The sequence below is a fragment of the Leptonotus elevatus genome, chromosome 1 (assembly GCF_054856555.1).
Source record: "Leptonotus elevatus isolate MCC_2025b chromosome 1, RoL_Lele_1.0, whole genome shotgun sequence".
Taxonomy (NCBI): domain Eukaryota; kingdom Metazoa; phylum Chordata; class Actinopteri; order Syngnathiformes; family Syngnathidae; genus Leptonotus; species Leptonotus elevatus.
In genome coordinates, this window is record NC_141239.1 from 45,249,412 (window position 1) to 45,264,791 (window position 15,380).

Sequence of the window (15,380 nt, forward strand, 5' to 3'; positions counted from 1 at the left end):
TGTGGTCTGCTAAATGAACTGAGAAAACACTAATGTAATATAACAAACAACCAGTCACATTTGGACATCTTAAAAAATAAGGGCACAATTATTTATGACAGCAACTAAACTCAGAGTCAAAGAGAAACAACATGTGCAAGATAGTGGGCCTTCACAGCAGTGTTGTAGAAAGCAAAGAGCTAATGAAATCCAAGCCACAGACATAGATGAAGTCATAAACCATGTTATTATAATGGAAGATGCTTGTCAAGGGTCCGTCTAATGTGCACAGGTCCACAGCACAAGAAGGAACACAGCCTTGTCCCGTAAAATATGCATGAGAAGCATATACAATTTACATATTCATACTCATAAATTCTTCACGGCATGTCGGACTGCACAACGTCCACATCGTGGTAACATCTACCATGAGCAACAACAAGATATCTCCAACAGAGTCACAAACATCTTTTCAGCCAATCATAAAAATGTAATGTACATTTACCTTAAAAAAATATGCACATATTTAGAACCTTTTCCCATGTTTTCAAGCACCACTAACTTTTATTTCAGCCTCGCTAAAAATGATAGTGGTAATTACAGTATGGTGTTATTGTTTTCTAACATTGTACTCTAAGAAATTGACAATTGCTATCTACTTTATCCAGAACATGTGTTTATTTTTTTTATGCTACATTATTATACTGCCCAGTCAATATACTGTATAATGCACACTTCACTAATACTTAAAGTGCAAGAATGTAATCTAACAGCTGGTGCTTTGTGTCCACTGATTTGCTGTCTGTCACTGTTAGCGCTGATGGAGTTTGTTAGAATTAGGTTTAAGTTGAAAAAGCCAGGCTCGTCTGTTAACGGTTATTTGGTTGCATGGACATTTTTTTCCTCTTTATGTGCCTCAGCTGAGTACTTTGGTGGCCTTAAACATCCAGATGGGCTTTGTGCTTCATTGTGAACTAAAAAAAAAAGTGTTTCTTATAAGGTAGATGGCTCTGTGTAATAGAATTAGCATTTTAAGTGTTGCAATAACATAGTCAGCAAAGAAGGTCTAGTAATGGATAATGTTGACTAACATGAAACGTCTCATAAACTAGCCTAAAACTATCAGCAGTCAGAATTCATAGACCATCTGACTAATCAGTGGGATTTTCAAAGTGACATTGGAATGCAGTAGTTGATTAAACTGAAGGTTTTCAGATACGAAAAAAAATAAAAAGTTGACTAGTCAGCGGCATATTCTGATATTCACTTTCTTATACATCATTTTGTGGTTTTAAATATAATTCAACAGTAAATCAAGTTTTATTATTATTATTATTAAATATAATGTACAAACTGCAAGATATCGATATTCCGATTAGCGGCTAAGTATTCCACAGTTCAGATCCTAGAATCCTATCTGCTTTGTCTTTCAGGTTTTCTCTAAATATCACAATTAGGGCAACACTAATAAAGATCCACAATAACACTGCCTGAGCATCAGTGAATAATGAGAGTTTTTCAGGTCTGCAAATAAGGTTCATTTACAGTACATAATACCTATAGGTGTTGTAACTAGCTCATTTACCCATTCACACACACATTTAGTCACACAGCGACGGTGGAAACGTCCAAACAAGGTGGCAGGCAGCTCATCATTAGCAATTACGACCACTCTGCTGCCTGACCTGTGCAGCATGCAGAGTAGCAATGCCACTATCAGTCAATGGTGTGCATTCACCACTGACACTGAACAACAGCATAATACAATATAATAACACAAATTGGGCCATTCCACTGTTGTACACTACCTGGAGTGATTTACTAGAAAGTGTTAGAAAGCAATGCTGATTCACGTTGGTTTACTTGCAGTGGAAGGACAATATCAGTTGTTGGCGGTAATGTAACATTAGGCAGCTTTTCCAGCCTCTAATGGACCCCACAGAAGAATGAGTTGTGATTTGTGCTGCGTGTTCGTGACTTATGTGACGTAAAATTTTATTACTGTGTGCTGGAACAGATCAATTGCATTTCCATTCATTTCAATAGGGAAAGATGATTTGAGTTATAAGTGTTGGTGGTCTGTCATGAATAAACCTCGTATGTTATGTATCTCTTTTTTTATTTTATTTTTTATTTTATTTTATTTTTTTATTTTTTATTTTTTTAGAGCTCAGTATTGTTCATTCGGAAATGTCATCATCATTGCTCTTTATTTTTATTTTATTTTATTTTTTATTTTTTTTATTTATTTATCTATTTTTTTTATTTTTTATTTTTTGTGTGTGTGGGTGAGTATGTGTATGTGCGTGCGTGCGTGTATTTGTTAGCTCACCAAAAACCTATTAGAAAAAATCTCATACCGTTCACCTAAACCGAACACCGCCGTCAGGAGACCCGAGGGGACCAAAGAAAACCAAGGAAGGTGAAATCCAGCACCGACCAGACACCACCCACCGGGCCACCCACCAGAACTCCTCCCCAACCCAAGAAACATCCAGACCCCAACAAATCCAAAAAACATAAAATTAGGGAGGCCTCAAGAGACCGAAGGAGAGACCGAGAAAAGGAGGGAAGGACAGACAAAGCCGAGTGAGATCCACAGACACCAGCCTCCACCGATTCAATGACCTGAGGAGGAAACAGATTGTGTCTGAGTTTCGGTAGATGCTGGTGTGGTGGATCTGGCATGCATGAAAATCTCCACCAAAGAGGGGAGCCGTCGACCCCCGCCAGAACAGAGCAAGCGCAACACCTCAGGGCCCCCCAGGCCGCGGCAGCGCCAAAGGACGACCCCCGGGCCCCGCCAGGGCCACCGGCCGGAGAGCAAACCCAGGCGCAGGAGCGCCCCCCACCCCAACACGGACCGCGCCCCCGACCCAACGCAGCAGGACGGGGCACTGCAGGCCCGCCAGGCACACCACCGGCCCCCAACTCCCACACCCCCCGCCCCCCATCCACCCCCGCCACCCACCCCAACCCAGCCCCAGCCGCCCCCAATCCCCCAGACACCCCCCCCCACCCCCAGCACCCCCCAACCCCTGACCCCCAGCCCCCGGGGACCACCCGCACCCAGGCACCGGCGCCGAAGAGTGGCCGGACAGCGGAGCGGAGAGGGCAGCCGCGCCCACCCCACCCCCCGCCGTGTGGAGGGACGGAACACCGGGGGCAGAAGGGGGAGATGGGGGCACCGGAGGGCGGCCGACACCCCCGAACCCCAGGCCCAGCGGCGGAAGGCCCCGGTCGTCACCCCAGCGTTCTTTGTGAAAGTTAACCCCTGTGCTATCTTTGACGCAACCGTTTTACTACTATACAAGCTATTTACTGACCATGTGTGTGCTGACATTCTAGGCTACCTAGATAGTTTAACCCTGGCATGATTATTTAGGTTTAAAATAGCACAGGGCTAGGTCTCAGACGACGAACAAGTCCTCATTTGGTGCTCCACTTACTATGTGTGTGTGTGTGTGTTTTGTACCTATAAAAATACTGTAAAGCCAAACTTTTTAATAACACCGATGCTTAGAAGGGTGGCTAAGAATTCCACAGAGGCAAAAAGGTGAAAGGAAACGCAATGAGAGCTCATCATGTTCTCGTCAGTGCAAAGTCGAAAGCCAGTCGCTTGTTTGTCTACTGAAGAGCTGTAATCCTTTATCTGGAGCAGCTATTCAATAGTCCTCGGAAGTTATTTTAAGATTAAGCGAGTAACAGTTTATTTTATGGGAGAGTTCCTGGCGTCTGTCAATTAATTGTTGTTTATATTTTATTATTTCCTTTAAGTGCAAAATTGTGCTATTTTTCAAATCAGTTTTTATTAGGTGTTGTTATTATGTTTTGAAATATAATAAATCAACAGTGGCATTTCACATGAAGCAGGAATGGAAAGTATTACTAAACTCAGACTTACTTTCTAACACTTTTCTCCACAAAGTAGAGAAAGTGCAGAGAAAGTACAGGAACCAAGTCAGTCAGACTCCAAAATAGCACTATCATTGATTATGTGGTGTTTTTTGCTATATTCACATTAATTTCACAATTCGAACACAAAGTAGCGACTAGCAAGGAACGAGCCATTTTCCAAAAACAAAACCAGATTATTTTGAAAACCTAACCCTACCCTTAGTCTATTTTAGTAGTAGTAGCCTTTGCTAAATAAAAACTTTGCCAGTTAGTCAAGTGTAGCCTAAAGTGCATTTTGCTGCATTAAAAAACATTCCAAAGAATAGGTGCTAAACATTTTAACATGAATGGAAAATAATGAGAGAGAAAAAACATAATCATAATATGATGTCCACTGACGAAAAGAGAGCCCCTTTGCACTGATAGCAATGGTGCTGCCAACTTTTCCAGTTGGTCGCACCACACAGATTTTGGTCGCACCCTTTTTGGGGGAGATACAGCATGAGCATATTTGCTGATGTAGCCTATAGTTGTCTCAATTTGCATAGTGTAGTTTTAGATGACGTAAAGATTGATCGCAACTTATTTTGAATCATGGTGCTTGATCCATATGGATCACGGCTCAAAGATGAGCAATTGCACCACTCATTTAAACATGCATGTACTCGCACCGTGCGACCAAATTCATTTTTTTACCAGCACAGGCTGTAAAGTTGGCCGCATTTGCAGTGTCGAGCCCTGCTCTGTAACATTTGAATTCTTTAAATCTTATTTCGTAAGTCCCGCTTTCGCATCCTTACCATCTCGCTACATATGAAGCGTGTTCGTAAATAAACTGAGAGCTTCTAAGGCGCACATCCAGCGTTGACTTTAACAAATTTATTCCCGAGCTGAACCTGTAGGCAAGCATTCATGCTCAAACAGACTTCATTTTCAGTTTGCATTCCAAATAATCACTGAATAAATGAAAGCACAGCTTGAGAAAGACTGTACTTTGCACAGCATGTGAGCTCATAGAAATCACACAAGGGAAACGTGCTGTGACGATAAACGGCACAGCAGATCTGCTTTCCAGTAGTCTAAATTGATTAACTGATAATGTAAATCATCAAGAGTCAGTCAGGTAAAAAAAAAAAAGGGATGATTTCTGTGGAACACAATGGCACATCATATAAATTACAGTACTTTAACCAGTATAAAGCTGACGTGCTTCAGTTCACACAGCTAATAGTTAACAAGGAGCTAGGACTAGGAGTTTATTGTGAAGATTCTGTGCAAATATTTGGTTTACTTTTACAAATGACGAGGCATCTGAAAAAAAAACACAATGGGGAAACAGAGAAGAAGAGTCGTAGTATTGTTACTATGTGAATGTGTGTGTTAGATTTTTTTGCTAACTATCATAGATGTAAGTTGAGTCAAGTACTTGATGATATCATTGCAATTTTTCAGCACACTTGAGCAGTCCCCATTTTTTAATTTTTTGAGCTGTGGACCGATTTTACAAAAGGACCTATATTTCGATGGATTGGCATAGAAACAAATAAAAAGAAAATGATTGAAAATACAACTCACCATTACGCTAAACATAGTTTTTATAATTAGGTAGAACCCTGCAGATGTTTTTCTCTTCAACCAGGTAGCCGATCTAATCTTGTGTTTCGTAGCCTATCATCTATTGGTTTAATTGAAAGTGAGTGTGACCTATAGTGTTAATACCACAGTGTCATTATGTTGATGTGTGTAACTTGTGACATGAATGAAGTCACACACTTGTTGCCCACACATTTTTAGACAAAACATTTTGGCGAAGAAGATGCAGCTTCACCTTGTTCCTCCTATTGGTATGACTATTTGAAGACTAGCGGCGATTGGAATTGTGAACGCAATTCTAATCCACAACCATCTTGTATTTCTACTCTCAGACGTACAGACGACACGGTCTTTGTACAGACGTACAAAGACCGTGTCGCTTTGTTGGCCAGACATTTCGCTACTCCCCCCCCAACATTATATCTAGAGGTGGAATTTACACAATTTTGCTGGTCCGTCATCCGTCAGCGTCCTCGGCGCCTTTCCATCATCGTCGGACCGTCATTTATTTCGTGCCAAACCAAACTGTAATCATCAGTCGGTCATTTTATTTTAGAAATGCTTCCGTCATTATTCCGCTACCACTGTTTTAGGACCGAGAGACAGAAGTGGGCATTCCGTCAGTGCTGTCCATTAATCTGTCATTTGGCAATCATCAACAAAACAGACATTCATCAATGACAGATGACAATTACACTAACGGTCAAAAAACAACAGTCCGTCAGTGATGGACCCACGGACAGTCTGACCAAATAACCACCTTTGGTTATAGTCCTAAGTTGGCAGCAGACAGGTTAGTTGAAAGTCCTCTGTAAATTGGCCAATTTTAAGACGAGATGCCAAAAATGTGATTAGCAAGTCGACCGAGCGATTAGTTGAATCCCTTGTGTGTGAGTGTGTGTTTGTGTGAGAATACGTGCTGAGCAACTGAAGCTCTGCATCAAACAGAAGCTGGAAGCACAGTGTTTGTACAGAAGATCCCAGTGGTAGTTTTAGTTATCATGAATAACGGAAAAGTCTTGTGAATGTATATACGGGATGTGACAAGCAGTCAGTGAGCACACAGTCACACATGCACAGGAGGTCTGTGATACTGTAATTTCCAAGCACCCCCCCCCCCCCCCACCTCTGTTCTGACTGAATAGTGAACAACGATCATAGTGTGCATGAAATATACATCACAGATACCCAACATACACTCTCAGTATACAATATTCAAAGCCAAAAACGAAGCCAGTCAAGAAGCCCCCTAAGAATGCTGAGGATCTGCAAAATTCCCACGGGAAGAAAGTCTGTATGTCTTTTCTTATTCTTTCTGAAGTGCTGTTGTTTTGCACTGGCTTGTGGATTGGGGTTTTGAAGCACACTGATCTGATTACAACACTGGGTCAGCTTACGTAACACGTAGGATTGGCTGCATATGGGGCATGTCTGTCTCGCTTTCTCACTCTCTCTCGCTCCCGGTTTGCAGGTCACATGCGTAAAAAACTGTCACCAAATTGATGTTTAATTCCCTCACTGTTAGCTACTTAAACTATTTGGACCGTCTCACAATTTTCAGCACTTTGTATTTCTGCATCAGATGTCATTTTCAGTTGTAATCTACAAATATGACGTTAACCTTTGGTGGATTTATAGTTAATTTTCTGCTTAGTCCAGAGGCTCAAAATAACAGATGGAGAGTTAGTTGTCTACCATGTGGGTATGAATATAGTGGGACAACCAAATTTGTTAGTTTTTTGGGGGGAGATCATTGCCTTTAAATACAGATATGAACATTAAGTGACTTGTATTAAATTATGTCAGATTGTACTTGGACATAGACAATTGATGACAAAGTGCATTGGCAAAGAGCACCAGAACCACCATCTTCCAAAGAGATGAATAGGTTTAAAAGGCAGTTGTTATGAGGCATGTCTCATAATTAAAGGGGGATTTAAAAGATTGATGGCTTAATGGGAGTGATCATGCAGTTGCACTATGCAAAGCCTTTTGCCTTTTTTTTTACTCTTTGGCCCCTTGCAGAAAGTGGGCATTTGCAATCTGTCATTAGCATTAAAAAGCCCTTACTCTTCTTGCATGTGAAGCGGTTATTTTGAACAAACTGAAGAGACACAGCTTCATGATGCTCTGCTCATTGTTCCCTAATTATCAAAAGTACATGCATGTGTGAACCTCAGAGTCGAAGCAATTTTTCCCTCTTTTAGGGAATGACTAAGTTTGTAATTTGCTGACTAAGATCTTAATTAGTTTTCTCTGCCCTGCTAAAATGGCTTTAAACAAGGCACCCCAGTGTAGCAAGCTCCTCCCGTGAACAACTTTTAGTAACATACAGTAGTAAGTCCAGAAGAAGTGATTGGTTGTTTTAGTACTTAGTACTTTAAGAACAAATACTGTAACTATTAATGGCAAACCAAAGAGATACAGTAAGTGCAGATCTTGGAGTTGTCATAGGGTAGTTTGATTCAAATTAGATTTGTGAAGTTCCCAACACAAATATCTGACTTTCTACTACAATTCCTTCCAGATTGCTCTGCGTAAACAATTAGAACTGCTGGAGTTGCGCTTAAGCCTTAGTTGAGTTCTGTAGTCTCTTTCATTGTTCGTCTACTTCGTCTATGCATCAATTAACTCTGCCTGTGTCACATTGCTGCCACTGTCAGGCTTAGGCGTGCACACCAGAGGGGGCAGCTCAGCAGATGGAATTTTACAGTACATTTCTGGTTAGTTGTGGAGATGCGGTGAATAACAAGACAAGTAACTGAAAACATCTCTTAAGACTCCACAACAAAAACAGCAGCCAGTCACTCCCTTTGAACCCAGAAACATGCATAACTCTCGCCTCTCCCTTGTGCACGCGAGACATGCCAGCGGAGGCCGTGAGAGTATGCAGCGATGTATGCGCATCACACTGGCTTTTTGCTTGAAACCAAGTCTGACATTGGAGAACGAGGATCATCATTCGCGTGCCTGACTTCACTTTGGAACAGTTCTATGCTCAACAAAGAATGATAAACAGGTGGAAGAGAGAGTGGAATGACCCATTGTCTTCATATGAAACACACGCTTTTCTATATTGTCAAAAAAGAGGCATGAGTCGGAGGCCACACGTCATGTCAAGTTAACTTTTTTTCCCTCCCCACTCAACAAAAAGCAGAGCACATAAGACCAAACAAATCTCAAAACAAAACTTGACGATGTGCCACTACCGAGACAAAATTTGTCAGCGAGCAAATAATGTAGGAACACTGAGATAAATATTGTTCCCAGCAGTAGCAATAAACCCACCTCCCCATGATTGCCATAACCCTGTTCAGTAACTTTATCACCGGAATACAGAAGGAAAATGAGGGGGAGTTGGTTCTGCATTACATTCTTCTCAGCACAAGTGGGTGGAATAAAAACAGAGACAAAGTAATTACAACAATTATTTATTTTACTTTATCACGGCTTGACACATATAGCACACTCACAAACCGCATCCTGACAAGATCTAATAGCAGTGGTAAGTGCGATGCTGTCAGCACAAATGATAGCCATGCCAGTGTAATAAACGCAATAAAGCAGTGAAGAAGTTATAATGTATGCCTGTGAGCGAAGACACTAACTAATGCTTTCGTCCCTGCCGGTGCCAATCTCTGTCTACTGAAAGAACGTGACAATGTCCGCTTTATAAAAATAAATTCCCTGCCCAAAAACAATGTTTACAATCGGTTAACATGAAATCAACACTTGGGTAAGAACCCCATTTTTGAACAATAAAGCACTTGTGCCACTATAGTATTATTATGAAAAGGGGGTCACCTGTACACAATTATGCTGCAAATACATGAGGCTAAAGTTGCCCTGTAAATTGACTTATTTTAACCCAAAGCTGCATTTAGAGAAAGCAAAGCATAGTTCATCGGAGAGGGCAACCAATCAGAGGGCTTTGTTGCTCCATTTGAAGATGATGCTCAAACATGCAGACCCTTTAATATTTATATTACACGGTATTTGGAGACTATAAAGTTTGTTGTACATAAAAACATATTTCCATTAAAGTTATTGCATAAATTAGAGCAGATCTTAACATGAACATGACTTCAATTTAAATTCTGGGTATTGCCTTGCTTTAAAAATTGTTTGACATCTCAATTTGACCCATACAAAGTCATGCACAATAATAATAATAATAATTATCATTATTATTATTATCATTATTATTATTATAGTAGTGGTGTTTGTCGTGTGCATGTTCTATGTTGAGAAAAGAAGGCATATGTTAAATGCATAACTCCTTGTTAGAATATGTTGAATATGAACTTGTTGGATATGAACTGATTACAAACTACACAACCAGAAAAAAAGGTTATGGACATTTCCTACCTGCTTCCCAACTGTTGCAGTCGGTGTTGTGAAGACACAATTGTGCTCTGCCCTTTCACTTAGCTGTGGTGCTGTGTCTCCGTCATGGAGCAAGAACAGGATTTTCCAAAAAGTTGGTCAGAAGTCGAGAGAGGTTTGCTTCCTTGTCAAAGACTCACTTCCGGTGAATGGTGCTTCTAAAGAAAAACAAAATAGGGGGTTACATGTTGAATATTAAATCAAATGTCTAATGTATTTTGTATGGGAAAATGGCTAATATTCCAAATAAATACACAGTAATGTAATGGTTATATTTGTTTTTATCTAGCATGCCAAGTAAAAAGACAATTCATACTTTTGTCATAATTTCTAGGCTCACATGATATTTGATTAAAGACTGAGTGATAATCCTTCAGTAATGCAAATGCTGCTGTGTGCCAAATCAAAATATTAATTTCCCTATTATAATTCCACCCCATATTTGAACAGCACAAAATAGCATTCCCATCCAATAACTGACTTAAAGCACTATTAATTTTTTTCTCGAGAGTCAGAAGCGAAAGCAAAAAATGCTGCGGCGTGTCAATTTGATAGCATTTAGCTGTTGTGCTCCACTTAAATTATACAGAAAAAAACATGGGGGCAATAATTACTGACTAGGGGCACATCAGAAGGCTAAGAGGTACGTGACGCCCTCACTTAAGTGGTGTTAAATACACTGACTGTATGATGGGATACTAAATTCCGGATATTCCAGAGGACACCTGTCACCACACACCTCAAGCATGCGGCCCATCTATGAATAATTTGTGCAAATTGCTGTCAGAGAAGCTGACATACAGCCGCATTCCCCTCTGCCTCTCCTCATATGTCGCATTCCTCTCCCACCCTCCAGCCATATTCACCCCCCTCCCTCAACTTGCACACAAACTCACATGCACACACAAAAAAATCAGTTTGAGAAACCCAAAGAGAGCAGACTGTGACATCCTATTACCAGCAATAATACTGGACTGATCCTTCTTTTGCAAGTTAAATGTGTGAGCTGTATTGTGCATGACAGGATGTGCAAACATATACAGTACAGTATGACATACTGTAGATATTAGACAAGATGCTGTGAGGCGCTGTTACTCTAATGACAAATAATACAGAATTACTTACACAATACTGAATAAATCTCTCTGTCACACCTAAAAAATCTCTCACCCACCAGAAATACATTCAAAAACAAACTGAAAACCATTCTTGGAGTATACTGAAGTTTGTGTTTCAGAAGTGTGTGAATGAGAGTGTTGCAGTAGTGCATATGAGAACCATTCAGTAGTCTGTATAAGAGCATTTCAATATTGTGTATGAGAGTGATTCAATTGCATATATGAGCTAAATAAAAATACAATAGTTATGAAAGTATTTAAGCAGCATGAGAGAATTATAGTGTTGCGTAAGAGCATTTTAGTAGTCTGAATGTGCAAAAAAAGTCAGGATTTTGTATGATAGCATTTTATTAGTGTTTATGAGAGTGACTCAGTGGTGTGAGCGACAAAAACATTTACGTGTGAATGAGAAAACTTTTGTAGTATGTTTAAAAGTGTTTCAGTAGTGTCTATAGGAGCGTTTCAGAAGCGTGTATGAGAGTAATTCAGTCATAAATGAGATCAATTGAGTCGTGTTTATGAGCAAAAATATGTCAGGAGTGTGAATGAGAGCATTTTCATTCGAGTACAATGGAGTAGTTGAGTAGTGTGAATAAGGCTTTCAGGAGTGTGTATGAACAAAAGAAATGTCAGGGGTGTGTATGAGAGCATTTTAATAGTGAGTATGAGAGTGTTTTAATTGTATGAGATCAATTCAGTATTGTGAATGAGTCTTTCAGGAGTGTATATAAGAGCATTTCAGTAGCGAGAAAGATAATGATTCAGTAGTGTGATGAGAGCATTTCAGTAGTGAGTATGAGAGTGTGTATGAGCAAAAAAAAATGTCAGGGGTGTGTATGAGAGCATTTTACTAGTTAGAATGAGAGTGTTTTAGTTGTATGAGATCAATTCAGTATTGTGAATGAGTCTTTCAGGAGTGTATATAAGAGCATTTCAGTAGTGAGTAAGAGCGATTCAGTAGTGAGAATGAGAGTGTTTCAGTTGTGTAGGAGCAATTCAGTATTGTGCATGAGAGTGTTTCAGGAGTGTATATGAGAGCATTTCAGTAGCGAGTAAGCGAGTAATTCAGTATTGTGCATGAGAGCATTTCAGTAGTGGCTATGACAGCATTTGAGTAATGTCATTAATGTCACACAGCTTTTCAGTAGTGAATGCAAGAAGTAATCCTTAATTGTCTCTAATGGCCCCTCATACATACGTACAGTAAGCTGCCATCACAGTCAAGCACTAAAACAAACAGTGTTACACGCAAGCTGGCTTTAAAGCCGACTATTGAGACACACTAAAAGTGTCTCCCCAGTGAGCACTCGTTACCAGAGAGATGTTGAGTTCAAGAATACGGTCCCACTTCTATTTTTCATTCCTTGACTCACTTTTTGGGCTCAACTATGAGAAGAATTTATGTGCAGAATTTGATAGTTTGATGGTTTTCCCAAAGGCGCGCTCATTGCATTCACTTTATAATACAAGTTAGGCTTCCCTTGGTGATTTGTGACATGACAATTACTCTTGCATCGAGCGCAATTTGCATTAGTTGACTAGCAATGTGTAATGGGCTCCGGTGGGACTGATGTCAGAATCACCTAATTGTGTTTAATGGAAAGGAGGATTAACTGCAATATGGTTGACACAAGTGCTTACACACAAACCTACTGTTGTGCTTTTCTGCTGAGGTAATATTCTGTTTAAAGAGACACATTCAAGTCAGGATTTCACAGTCAAATATGACAAGGCGATTGAATGTGATGTTGAAATAATGCGTCACACGTTGGCTGACATGCAGCGGTAGACTGACGTGCGTGTTTTGAAAGGGCGTAAATGTAACTTTGAGGATGAAATGCAGGGAGTGTCAACAAATGATTAATTAAGTACACATGCACATATTCATGTTTATTTATTTTCTGCCTGTTGGATGAATCATGAATCATTACAAACAATATGGTGTACTTCAAGGAGGCAATGTTTTGCAATAATGAATTGTAGTAAGCAACCGGCCATGTTGTGTGAATTCTTGCCGGAGTTCTACGAGTTCCGGCTGTCCGTGGGGCAGTGAAGGTGTCCAAGAGTGATTTGTGATTGGTTGAGTGAGTTGAGGGCAACTGGAAGAAGGTGAAAGAGCCTAATGTCTGCTAAATGAAGGCTTGAGTGATAAACTAGCTTGAGGAATTTTGTGAGTGTGGGGGGGGGGGGGGGGGGGGTATAATTACAGCTATTAACAGTTCAGTTTCACAATAAAGAGGTTGTTAATTGACCACTGCTCGTCCTCGTTTCAGCTTCTAAACAGATTAGACATTATATTATCCGTCTTCTCTGTTACAGGAGGACGTTTGGTGAATTTCATTAAGGGTGTTTGCCAGCCAGATGGTGGGTGCCTTAGATTATACTTGAGGATACACTTGCATATTCTTCAGGCGACCGTGTTATCAGTCACATTTTTGCCAAGTTGCTGTGCCGACAGACCACTTGATTTCAGCAAGGCGTCCGAGCTGTTACACGTAATCGACTATTAATGGACTTCAAGCTCTAATCATCATTGCGGAGTGGTTGACTGATGGGTTCAACCCCACTTGACGGCTTGACTTTCACAAACGTGTAGCTCAAATGAATAATTATGCGCATGCTTAATACATGCTTTTATACTCTTAAGTTGCACTGTGTTTACAAAGTATTTTTTTTCTTTCTATTTTTGATGTTGAAGTAGGAAGTTAGTTCAAGCTGAATTTCCCAGAGCTGGCAACAGTCACCGATCGTCCCCATTTTGATACGGAAATCACTGAATGCTAACTCGTGATGGCCGTAATACTGATAATACCGCAAGGAACAACGTGAAGCTTCATTGCTAATTATTCCTAATAATGAGCATACAACAAATGTGTGCTAACAACAACATTATTTTGCAAAATATAGATTACAAATGCCATGGCACTATCTTTACTGTTGTAGCCTAATATTTGTACGATAAATGGTGGCAGCTCATCGAAGCAAAGCTCATGGTGAATGATATCCCTGTGTGTTTGTGGTGAGATAGGCCTAAGCTAGGCTTCTCTTTACAGAGCACATCAAATCTGAAACCTGTTCTCTGACCCGTCACTGTCACAAGCAACATCCCAAGAGCCCGTGAGCCTGTTTGTTTTTATTGTCAGGTTTTTACGAGGTGACACCTGTGTTGCTATTCACGAGTGCTCCGATATCTCGCTGCCTCATACACGTTTTGTCTCTCTCGCACGCTCTCGCTCATTGCTGCATTAAAATGAGCAGCTGTCGAAACAATGAGATGGATTGGAAGCAGATCAGTCAAAGTATTTGTCCACACGCAAGCGAGGTGTATTTAGGGGTCTTAACTAGAATGTAAAGCAAGCATTACACTGCAAGGCTGACTTGAGAACCACCTTTTCGCTATGTTTTGCAAACAATTACACTTTTAGCTTTTTTTTTAACCCAGTAGACGAATAAACAATATAGTTAAATTATGATGAAACACTTTTTTTTTAAACATGTTGAGATTTATGCAATTACTGTAAAAAAATAAAAAGTGTATTATTTAGTTGTTAGTGAATGTTAAGAAAACATGTCAACACAAAGCGATTTTCAAATCAAGTGGAGGCATAAGTGTTTAGGAATCGTCTCACTACTGTGAGGTTAAGAACATTATTCATTCATCCATTTTCCACCATTTATCGCGTTCAGTGTCATCGATCAGCTGAACCCTATCCCAGCCGATAATGTCCAATAGGTGGTGTACATCCTGGACTGATCACCAGTCAATCGCAACGCTCCCATAGAAAAAAACAACGACAGTAGGGGTGGGAATCTTTGAATCGCTCACGATTCCATTCCATTCCGATTTTTGGGTCGATTCAGAATCGATTTTCGATTGGGAGCTATTTTTTTATTCAAAATTATTTGATTGACAATAATTCTTGCTTCAATCTATAGATGTGCAAGGAATTGTAATGATCTACTCCAGTCTGACTCGGTAATGCTAATTAGCGCGCTACTCGCGGCACTTTTATCACTCAAAAGAACGGCTCCACGCTGAAAAAAAAACGTTTATTGGAATAACTTGATCGTGACTTTTTCCTTCTACTCTCTAATGTTGCTACAACTTAACAGTGTATTAGACTGCGTGGAACCACACTGCCCCTAAGTGGCCAAACCGGGTACAAAATTAACAGCGCTCCAAATAAAGGCACACACAGGCAAAGACAATTCAGTACAATATAATTTAAATAAAATCGATTTTGGGACATTTAAAAATTTATTCTGAATCGTACTAAATGAGAATTGCGATTCTTATGAGAATCGATTTTTTTGGCACACCCCTAAACGACAGTATTAACCAGAGGTGGTGTATTAAAGTTAAAGTTACTAACTTTTAGGACTTGCGATTTCCTTGGCTATAACTTA

The 15,380-nt window shown here is 40.1% G+C and overlaps 1 protein-coding gene across 1 annotated transcript in view; it reads right to left on the reverse strand.

Moving 5' to 3' along the window:
- Positions 1-15,380, reverse strand: part of elfn2b (extracellular leucine-rich repeat and fibronectin type III domain containing 2b) — a 92,217-nt gene that overhangs the window by 43,830 nt on the left and 33,007 nt on the right. Inside the window, exon 3 of the mRNA XM_086084712.1 lies at positions 9,838-10,013. The gene's annotated coding sequence lies outside the window, so the exon portion shown is untranslated. The remainder of the gene's footprint in view (positions 1-9,837; positions 10,014-15,380) is intronic.